At 61.8% G+C, this 9,455-nt stretch overlaps 1 pseudogene; it reads left to right on the top strand.

The window, feature by feature from the left end:
• Positions 1–5,492: 5,492 nt before the first annotated feature.
• Positions 5,493–6,287, top strand: LOC103083107 (melanoma-associated antigen 8 pseudogene; annotated as a pseudogene).
• Positions 6,288–9,455: the final 3,168 nt, after the last annotated feature.

Below are 9,455 nucleotides of genomic sequence, written 5' to 3'. Positions count from 1 at the left end.
GTGCTGCACGTGTTCATCCGCCCTATGGCCTCCCAGGTCCAACTCTGTTCTGGAGTCCCGGCTCCCCTCAGTCCTCCCTCAGGGCCCTCACCTTGACTCCACGCAGGACCTGGGATTCTCTCCTGTGCCCACCAGACACCACTCCCTTTATACCCCCTCCCTAGCCTCTCTGAGACCCCGCCCGGTACTCCCCAACCCCAGCGACTCTGAGACCCGGATGTCAGGAAGTGCTGCACGTGCTCATCCCGCCCTATGGCCTCCCAGGGCCAACTCTCTTCTGGGGTCCCGGCTCCCCTCAGTCCTCCCTCAGGGGCCTAACCTTGACTGCGCGCTGGACCTGGGAGTCTGTGCCATACTCACCAGACAGCCCGACCCTTATATGGCCTCCAGACCCTGACCCCGCCCCATGCTCCCCCTCCCCAGCGTCTCTGAGACCCGGATATCAGGAAGTGCTGCAGGTGCTCAGCCCGCCCTAGGCCTCCCAGGGCCAAATCTATTCTGGGGTCCAGGCTCCCCTCAGTCCTCCCTCAGGGCCCTCACCTTGACTGAGCGCTGGACCCGGGATTCTCTCCCGTGCTCACCAGACACCCCAACCGTTATACCGCCTGCCCAGGCTGTCTGAGACCCCGCCCCGTGCTCCCCCTCCCCAGCAACTCTAAGACCCGGATGCCAGAAAGTGCTGCACGTACTCAACCCGCCCTATGCCCTCCCAGGGCCAACTCTGTTCTGCAGTGCCGGCTCCCCTCAATCCTTCCTCAGGGCGCTCACCTTGACTCAGCGCTTTACATGGGATTCTCTCGCATGCTCACCAGACACCCCAACCGTCATACCACCTGCCCAGTCTGTCTGAAAACCCGCCCCGTGCTCCCCCTCCCCAGCGACTCTAAGACCCGGACGTCAGGAAGTGCTGCACGTGCTCATCCCGCCCTACGGCCTCCCAGGGCCAACTCTGTTTTGGGGTCCAGGCTCCCCTCAGCCCTCCCTCAGGGCCCTCACCTTGACTCAACGCTGGCCTTGGGATTCTCTCCCGTGCTCACCAGACACCCCAACCGTTATACCGCCTGCCCAGCCTGTCTGAGACCCCGCCCCGTGCTCCCCCTCCCCAGCGACTCTGAGACCCGGATGTCAGGAAGTGCTGCACGTGCTCATCCCGCCCTATGGCCTCCCAGGGCCAACTCTCTTCTGGGGTCCCGGCTTCCCTTAGTCCTCCCTCAGGGTGCTCACCTTGACTCCCTACAGGACATGGGATTCTCTCCCGTGCCCACCAGACACCCCGACCCTTATACCGCCTCCGCAGCCTGAGAACCCGCCCTGTGCTCCCCCTCTGCAGTGACTCTGAGACCCGGATGTCAGGAAGTGCTGCACGTGCTCATCCCGCCCTATGGCCTCCCAGGGCCAACTCTGTTCTGGGGTTCAGGCTCCTCTCAGTCCTCCCTCAGGGCCCTTACCTTGACTCCACGCAGAACGTGGGATTCTCTCCCGTGCCCCCAGATACCCCTCCCTTTACACCCCCTCCCTAGCCTCTCTGAGACCCCGCCCAGTACTCCTCATGCCCACCGCCTCTGAGACCAGGATGTCAGGAAGTGCTGCACGTGCTCACCCCGCCCTATGGTCTCCCAGGGCCAACTCTGTTCTGGAGTCCCCGCTCCCCTCAGTCCTCCCTCAGGGCCGTCACCTTGACTCAGCGCTGGACCTGGGATTCTCTCCCGTGCTCACCAGACACCCCAACCGTTATACCGCCTGGCCAGCCTGTCTGAGACCCCGCCCCGTGCTCCCCCTCCCCAGCGTCACTGAGACCCGGACGTCAGGAAGTGCTGCACGTGCTCACCCCGCCCTATGGCCTCCCAGGGCCAACTCTGTTCTGGAGTCCCCGCTCCCCTCAGTCCTCCCTCAGGGCCCTCACCTTGACTCAACGGAGGAAGTGGGATTCTCTCCAGTGCTCACCCGATCCCCCAACCGTTATCCCGCCTGCCCAGCCTGTCTTGAGCCCCCGCCCCGTGCTCCCCCTCCCCAGCGTCACTGAGACCCGGACGTCAGGAAGTGCTGCACGTGCTCACCCCGCCCTATGGCCTCCCAGGGCCAACTCTGTTCTGGAGTCCCCGCTCCCCTCAGTCCTCCCTCAGGGCCCTCACCTTGACTCAACGGAGGAAGTGGGATTCTCTCCAGTGCTCACCCGATCCCCCAACCGTTATCCCGCCTGCCCAGCCTGTCTTGAGCCCCCGCCCCGTGCTCCCCCTCCCCAGCGTCACTGAGACCCGGACGTCAGGAAGTGCTGCACGTGCTCACCCCGCCCTATGGCCTCCCAGGGCCAACTCTGTTCTGGAGTCCCCGCTCCCCTCAGTCCTCCCTCAGGGCCCTCACCTTGACTCAACGGAGGAAGTGGGATTCTCTCCAGTGCTCACCCGATCCCCCAACCGTTATCCCGCCTGCCCAGCCTGTCTTGAGCCCCCGCCCCGTGCTCCCCCTCCCCAGCGTCACTGAGACCCGGACGTCAGGAAGTGCTGCACGTGCTCACCCCGCCCTATGGCCTCCCAGGGCCAACTCTGTTCTGGAGTCCCCGCTCCCCTCAGTCCTCCCTCAGGGCCCTCACCTTGACTCAACGGAGGAAGTGGGATTCTCTCCAGTGCTCACCCGATCCCCCAACCGTTATCCCGCCTGCCCAGCCTGTCTTGAGCCCCCGCCCCGTGCTCCCCCTCCCCAGCGTCACTGAGACCCGGACGTCAGGAAGTGCTGCACGTGCTCACCCCGCCCTATGGCCTCCCAGGGCCAACTCTGTTCTGGAGTCCCCGCTCCCCTCAGTCCTCCCTCAGGGCCCTCACCTTGACTCAACGGAGGAAGTGGGATTCTCTCCAGTGCTCACCCGATCCCCCAACCGTTATCCCGCCTGCCCAGCCTGTCTTGAGCCCCCGCCCCGTGCTCCCCCTCCCCAGCGTCACTGAGACCCGGACGTCAGGAAGTGCTGCACGTGCTCACCCCGCCCTATGGCCTCCCAGGGCCAACTCTGTTCTGGAGTCCCCGCTCCCCTCAGTCCTCCCTCAGGGCCCTCACCTTGACTCAACGGAGGAAGTGGGATTCTCTCCAGTGCTCACCCGATCCCCCAACCGTTATCCCGCCTGCCCAGCCTGTCTTGAGCCCCCGCCCCGTGCTCCCCCTCCCCAGCGTCACTGAGACCCGGACGTCAGGAAGTGCTGCACGTGCTCACCCCGCCCTATGGCCTCCCAGGGCCAACTCTGTTCTGGGGTCCAGGCTCCCCTCAGCCCTCCCTCAGGGCCCTCACCTTGACTCAACGGAGGAAGTGGGATTCTCTCCAGTGCTCACCCGATACCCCAACCGTTATACCGCCTGGCCAGCCTGTCTGAGACCCTGCCCCATGCTCCCGCTCCCCAGTGACTCTGAGACCCGGATGTCAGGAAGTGCTGCACGTGCGCTTCCCGCACTATGGCCTCCCAGGGCCAACTCTGTTCTGGGGTCCAGGCTCCCCTCAGTCCTCCCTCAGGGCCCTCACCGTGATTCCATGCAGGACCTGGGATTCTCTCCCGTTCCCACCAGACACCCCTCCCCTTATAGCCCCTCCCCAGCGTCTCTGAAACCCGGATGTCAGGAAGTGCTGCACGTGTTCATTCCTGCCCTCTGGTCTCCAAGGGCAAACTCTGCTCTGGGACCCAGGCTCCCCTCAGTCCTCGCTCAGTGCTCTCACCTTGACTCCAAGCAGGAACTGGATTCTCTCCTGTGCCCGCCTGAGACCCCACCCCTTATACTCCTCCGTAGCCCCTTTGAGACCCCACCCCTTACACCCGCTCCGCAGTCTCTGTGAGACCCTGACCCTTATACCCTTCCCTGCTTTCAGCCCTGGGAGGCCCTGTGGCGGAATGAGCACTTGGCAGCGAGTCCTCACTTACGTATCCGGGTCTCAGAGAGGCTTAGGAACAGGTATAAGCGGCCGGTCTCAGGTGTGCTATGGCTAGAATCCCAGGTCCTGCGTGGAGTCAAGGTGAGGGCCCTGAGGGAGGACTGAGGGGAGCCTGGACCCCAGAACAGGTTTGGCCCTGGGAGGCCATAGGGCGGGATGAACATATCAGCAGTTCCTGACATCCGGGTCTCAGAGAAGCTGGGGACCTGGGATAAGGGGCGGGGTCTCATGAGGGCACAGGGTAAAATGTCAGGTCCCTGGTGGACCAAGGTTAGGGCCCTTAGGCAGGACTGAGCGGACCCTGAGGGAGGACAAAAGGGACCCACCAGATCACCGCCCTTGCAGGTGGCCGTGGGAGGCCCCGGGGCGGGATGAGCACTGTAGGCCTGTCCTGACGTCCTGACGTCAGGGTCTCTGAGAGACTGGAGACCTGGTGTAAGGAGCAGGGACTCACACTGGCAGACGGGACAATCCCAGGTCCTGCCCAGAGTCCAGCCTGCACGCGAGGAAGGAAGGACTGAGGACGTTAGACTCCAACACAAGGAGGGATCATTTGCCCTTCCGCGGGGCCTTGGAGGCGCCAGAGCACGGTCAGCAGATGAGATGTTTCCTGACCTCTGGGTCAGGGTCCTCAGGAGCTCACGTGTTTGGTGTGAGGGGTGAGGCTTCAGGTCCGCAGAGGGTGGACTCCCAGGACCCCGAGGGAGGACTGAGGAGACCCCCAGCCCTGGAACAGGGGCCTCAACAGAATCCTGCCCCTGTGGTCAGCGCTGGGAGGCCAGGCTGGATGTGAGGAGGAGGTGAGGACCCAGCATCTCCCCATCCTAGGACCCTAGGAGGCCCTGGGCAGGTGCGGCCACCTGTGGGGACCCCTCACTGCTTTCTGTTCAGATTCGGGGTCCTGTTCTGAGTTTCCCCTCAGGCCTGCAAAGGGGAGGGTCCAGGCCCTTAAGGGGAACAGTGAGCACGACGAGGGAGCCCGGAGGGGACCACCCACCTCAGAACTCAGAACTGGGGGGACCTCACAGAGTCCGGCCCAATCCTCCTACCAGCACCGAGGCGTAGAGCTGTGCCACAGTCTACACAAGAGGTGCGCCCTCCATCCCTCTTACAGGGGCTCCAGGAACTGGGAGGCGAAGGCCCAGGTCTGAGGACCGTGTCCTCAGGGCACAGAGCAGAGGAGGCCCTGGCAGCGCCAGGAGTCAAGGGGAGGTGCGTGCCCTGAGTGTGTACCCAGGGGCTCCCCCTCCCAGAACAGAGGGGACCCCACAACACCCAAGTCACCCCACCGCCCTGACAGCCCCAGAACCTGGGGCCCTGCTGGCTGCACCCTGAGGAGCCCCCTCACTTCGTTCTTCAGGTGGGCAGGGGACAGGCCGCCCAGGAGGAGGGCCGCGGTGAGGCCCGAGGGCAGCCCTCAAGACGAGACCTGTAAGTGGCCTTTGTCAGAGCTGCCCAGGGTGCCTTTCTCCTCCGAGGCCGCTCACACCCCGTCTCTCCCCCAGGTACGAGGTCCCCGCCTGTCACCCGTGCCCACACTCCCGTCGGCGGCCCGACCGCAGTCTTCAGGCCCCTGGTCGAGATGAGTGAGCTCCGCCAGCCTGAGGCCGACCTTCAGGCCCCAGTCCCGGCCCAGGGTCCGGTGGAGGCGCCGCTGCTGGGGGCTGCAGGGGAGGAGGCCGCATCCCCCTCATCTTCCGTCTCCCCTGGCGCCCCCTCTGCCTCTGCGGAGTGTTTGCCCCAGGAGGCACTTGTTGTGCTGATGGCTGACCTGGTGGCGTTCCTGCTGGTCAAGTATCGCGCCAGGCAGCCGACCTCCGAGGCGGAGATGCTGAGTACGGTCCTCTGGGAGCATCGGGACCACTTCCCCGAGGTCTTCCGCCACGCCTGCGAGTGCATGCAGCTGGTGTTTGGCTTGGACGTGAAGGAGGTGGACCCCCGCGAGCGCACCTACGTCCTGGTCCCCACCCTGGGCCTCACCTGGGATGCAGTGCTGAGCGACGGGCAGCGCTCGCCCGAGGCCGGCCTCCTGGTGCCTGTCCTGGGCGTGATCACCCTGTTCGGTGACCGCGCCCCTGAGGAGGAGGTGTGGGGAGTGCCCGGCAACATGGGGGTGTGTGCCGGGAGGGAGCCCTGCATCTATGGGGAGCCCAGGGAGCTGTTCACCAAAGTGTGGGTGCAGGAGGGCTACCTGGAGTACCGGCAGGTGCCGCACAGCGACCCTGCCCGCTACGAGTTCCTGTGGGGTGCCCGGGTCTACGCGGAGACCAGCAAGTGGCAGGGCCTGGAGCATCTGCTCAGGGTCAATAGCTCGGATCCCAGGTCCTTCCCATCCCTGTGTGCAGAGGGTGTGAGCGACGAGGAAGAGGGAGCCTGAGCCAGAGCAGCAGGCAGGCTCCTTCCAGGCCCAAGTTCACTGGTAGCCAGCGAGGCTGGTCCTTCACTCTGAGTTTGAAGAGAGAGCGGTCGAGTTTCCAAGTAGTGAGGGCCCCTGCGAGTGGGGGGAACATGGTGTGTAGCATCTTTGGGTTCCTGTTGTGTATGATGACACGGAATATCATCTGTGTTTTCTTTAGGAGCTTTTCAAATGTTATTCCGTTTAATGGAAGACTAAACAAGCTTCAGTGTCTAACTTTGTGAATGACATTGGTTAGAATGTGTTTATAATTACCCAGTTTAAGAACAAGAGTTTTGCTGTTTTGTAAAAGAGACTGGGAAATCTCCCAGTTCATTTTGTGACCCTGAAGCAGATAACAGGGAATTGGAATCAGAGCTGCTCTGGGAACGTGGAAGCACTTAGCAGTGACGTAGATGTGGGGGAAGAAATGGAAAAATAAGAGTCACCGTAGTTCCAATTCTTGCTTCTTCCCTGTCTCGTCTGTCATTCTGTAAAACGAAGCTATCTCTGTTTAGTTGGATTTGCACGGCGATTTACGAAAGTATGAAAAAATTGAATTGAGTAAGTAAGCCCCCTGCTCTCCGGCTTGTTTATTCGGCAGACCTCCACGGAGCCTCTGCTCTCCGGAAGGGCCCGTGTTAGTAGCGGGAACGCTAGGAAAAGCAGGGCACACCCACGCGTAGAGTGATGGTCTAGGAGCCGCTGTCACGTGAGGAAGGTGGTGAGACGTCCCCTAAGTCCCACAGAACAAGACAACATGGGACGAGGCGGTGGGGCTCCAGGAGCGAGCCCTGGAGTGTCAAGTGCCCCGAGCCAGGGCACTTCGGGCCTTTGGGAAGCGGGGCTTCCTTCTGTGGGGAGGTGATGGTGATGAAGCTGGGTGGTGGCAGCAGCCAGACCTGCAGGCGGTGTGACTTGGGTTTGGGGGCAAAGTCTGAAATGCGACATTGCTGTGAGGTGTCCTTCTGGATCACGGACGAACCCGAGAGAAATCTCACCCTGGGGCAGGAAGGAAGGGGTCGTGGCTCTTGTCGCATTGCTGTTGACCATAGTGAATAGGTAGGTGTTATATATGCAACAACTGGAGGAACGCGGTCACACTCCCTTGACGTGATGCCCAGAAGTCTGTGGACAGGCCCTCTTTTCCCTGTTCTTGGGGGAACCAGAACCCAAGGTGTTAATTAGCTTTAATCATTATCGTGACTGTAATTTGGCAATTGTAATCAAGGACCCGATGTCTGGTGGGGCTGAAATGAAGCAAAGGAACGGTTTGGATGGAAGAGCATCTGGGAGGGATGCAAAGAAGCCTTGTTCCTTGATTCTATTTCCTGGAGCTTTGTGCTGTATCTCGCTGGGAACACTCCTCCGCACCCGAATTGGGAAAATTTACTTCGTTTTATTGATGAAACATCTTGTTTGGCTAATTAGCTTTTCCACATCCTGTTGAGCTGCATATTCTCTGACATGACCGGGACAAGAAACCGCCCAATCAAATGCCAGAGGAGAGAAGGGAAGGGTCTGAGGCCAAACAATATGAGAAATACCTGCCAATCATCCAAGTTCCAACAGACGCCAGGCCCTGTGAGCTGCTTTACGTAGCTCACACACATCCCTGCAGCCCAAGACACGGCTCATCACACCCATTCGCTTCACAGGTGAAGAACCTGAGGCCACGGGGCTTGAGAATCTTCCCAGGATCACGTGCTGGCAAGTGACGGCGTGGGCACCAGAGCCCTGGTCTGAATTCCTCTCGAGCCCACGCTGTTCCCACCCACCCCGGCCCGTGGCTGACCTTCTGACTGGCGATTCATTGCTCTTCTCAGTGTTACATGGTGTCTTTCAGTTGACAAAAAGCAGGCCCAAGAAAGGAAGGTGCCAAGGAGAAGCAGAGACAGCGTGGGGCTTGTCTGTGGTTTGTTGAGATCTGACACCGCCAGGTGCCGGCATTTCTGTCCCGTCCCGGCACCTTCCCGTGTGACGGCGCCCTGTCCCTGCTCCTGCCCTGGGGCCCTCCTGTCCAACGGGAACCTGGCCTGCTGAGCTGCTCATGGCTGAGCCACGAGGAGGGAGGGACTGAGACTGCCTGGGACTGACTGTAAGGCCCCAGTGCCTACTGGAATAAGGCCCCTGCAGGAGCCTCCTCAGATACTGGAGGGAAGTTAACGCTGGCAGACACCCCGAGACCCTGGCGGCAGCGAGGGAGGGGAGCGGCTGGAGGGCCTCTGGGCGCAGAAGCCAAGGGCAGGGGCTGGAGGGCGAGGCTGGGAAAGGCAGGCCTTGGACGCCACCGGGGCTTGTGCCTGCCCAACTGAAGGGTCCCGAGACCCGGCTGAGAAAGACCCCACGGTGCCACACAAACCCACTGCCGGGGCCCGGCTGGCACCCGGGAGGGAGGGGGACCAGGAAGGAGGCAGCTCCTACGGGACCCAGGGGGCGAGGGAGGGCCCGAGGAGGGGGGCAGCAGGCAAGGCCACACAGGCAGGCTCGCCCAAGGAGGCCCCAGCCTCTGGGCCCCTTCTGAGGAGCCACCGACGGCCTCCACCCAAATTCGCAGCCTCCGAGGTCATGTCCCTACAGGAGGAACTGACCTGAAGGATGCTTTGTAAACCAGCTTAGAAGCATAAAGACCAGGGAGCAGGCCCGAATCTAGGCCCGGGAGCTGCATCCAGGATGCCAGTCCTTAGGCTGAAAGGCACCTCGGGAGATCCTCTTCCACACCCTCTCAGCTCTCCCCTTTCAGAAATAGGGCAGTGGCGCTCACAGAGGGCAGATGACCCTGCTTAGTGGCAGAGCTGGGACAGGGACCTAGGATCCTCGCAGACGGGCCTTTCCAAGGTGCCACTCTATCCCCTACACAGTGACTATGAAGGACGAAGTCGCCCACAACGGCCAGAGAACGCGCACCACCAAACCCACCATCCTATCCTCCCACCTGCGGTGAAGACAGACGACTCTCATTCGGGTTTCGGCGCGTCCGACACCCAGACCCTCATCTATTTCCAAATGCACGTGGACGGGGGCTTCCTCCGGTCACGTCTAGGCCGGCAAGTGGGAAATTTCCTTGGGACTGAGTCCGTGACACGAAGCTGAAAGCAAACAAAATCATTCTATGTATCCTCAAGGTAACAGCGGGAACAGGGCCCGGGG

This window comes from Lipotes vexillifer, unplaced genomic scaffold, assembly GCF_000442215.2.
Source record: "Lipotes vexillifer unplaced genomic scaffold, Lipotes_vexillifer_v1.1 scaffold4150, whole genome shotgun sequence".
NCBI classification, from domain to species: Eukaryota; Metazoa; Chordata; class Mammalia; order Artiodactyla; family Lipotidae; genus Lipotes; species Lipotes vexillifer.
The sequence above is the reverse complement of the archived record's forward strand: the minus strand, read 5'-3'. Positions and strand labels throughout refer to the sequence as shown.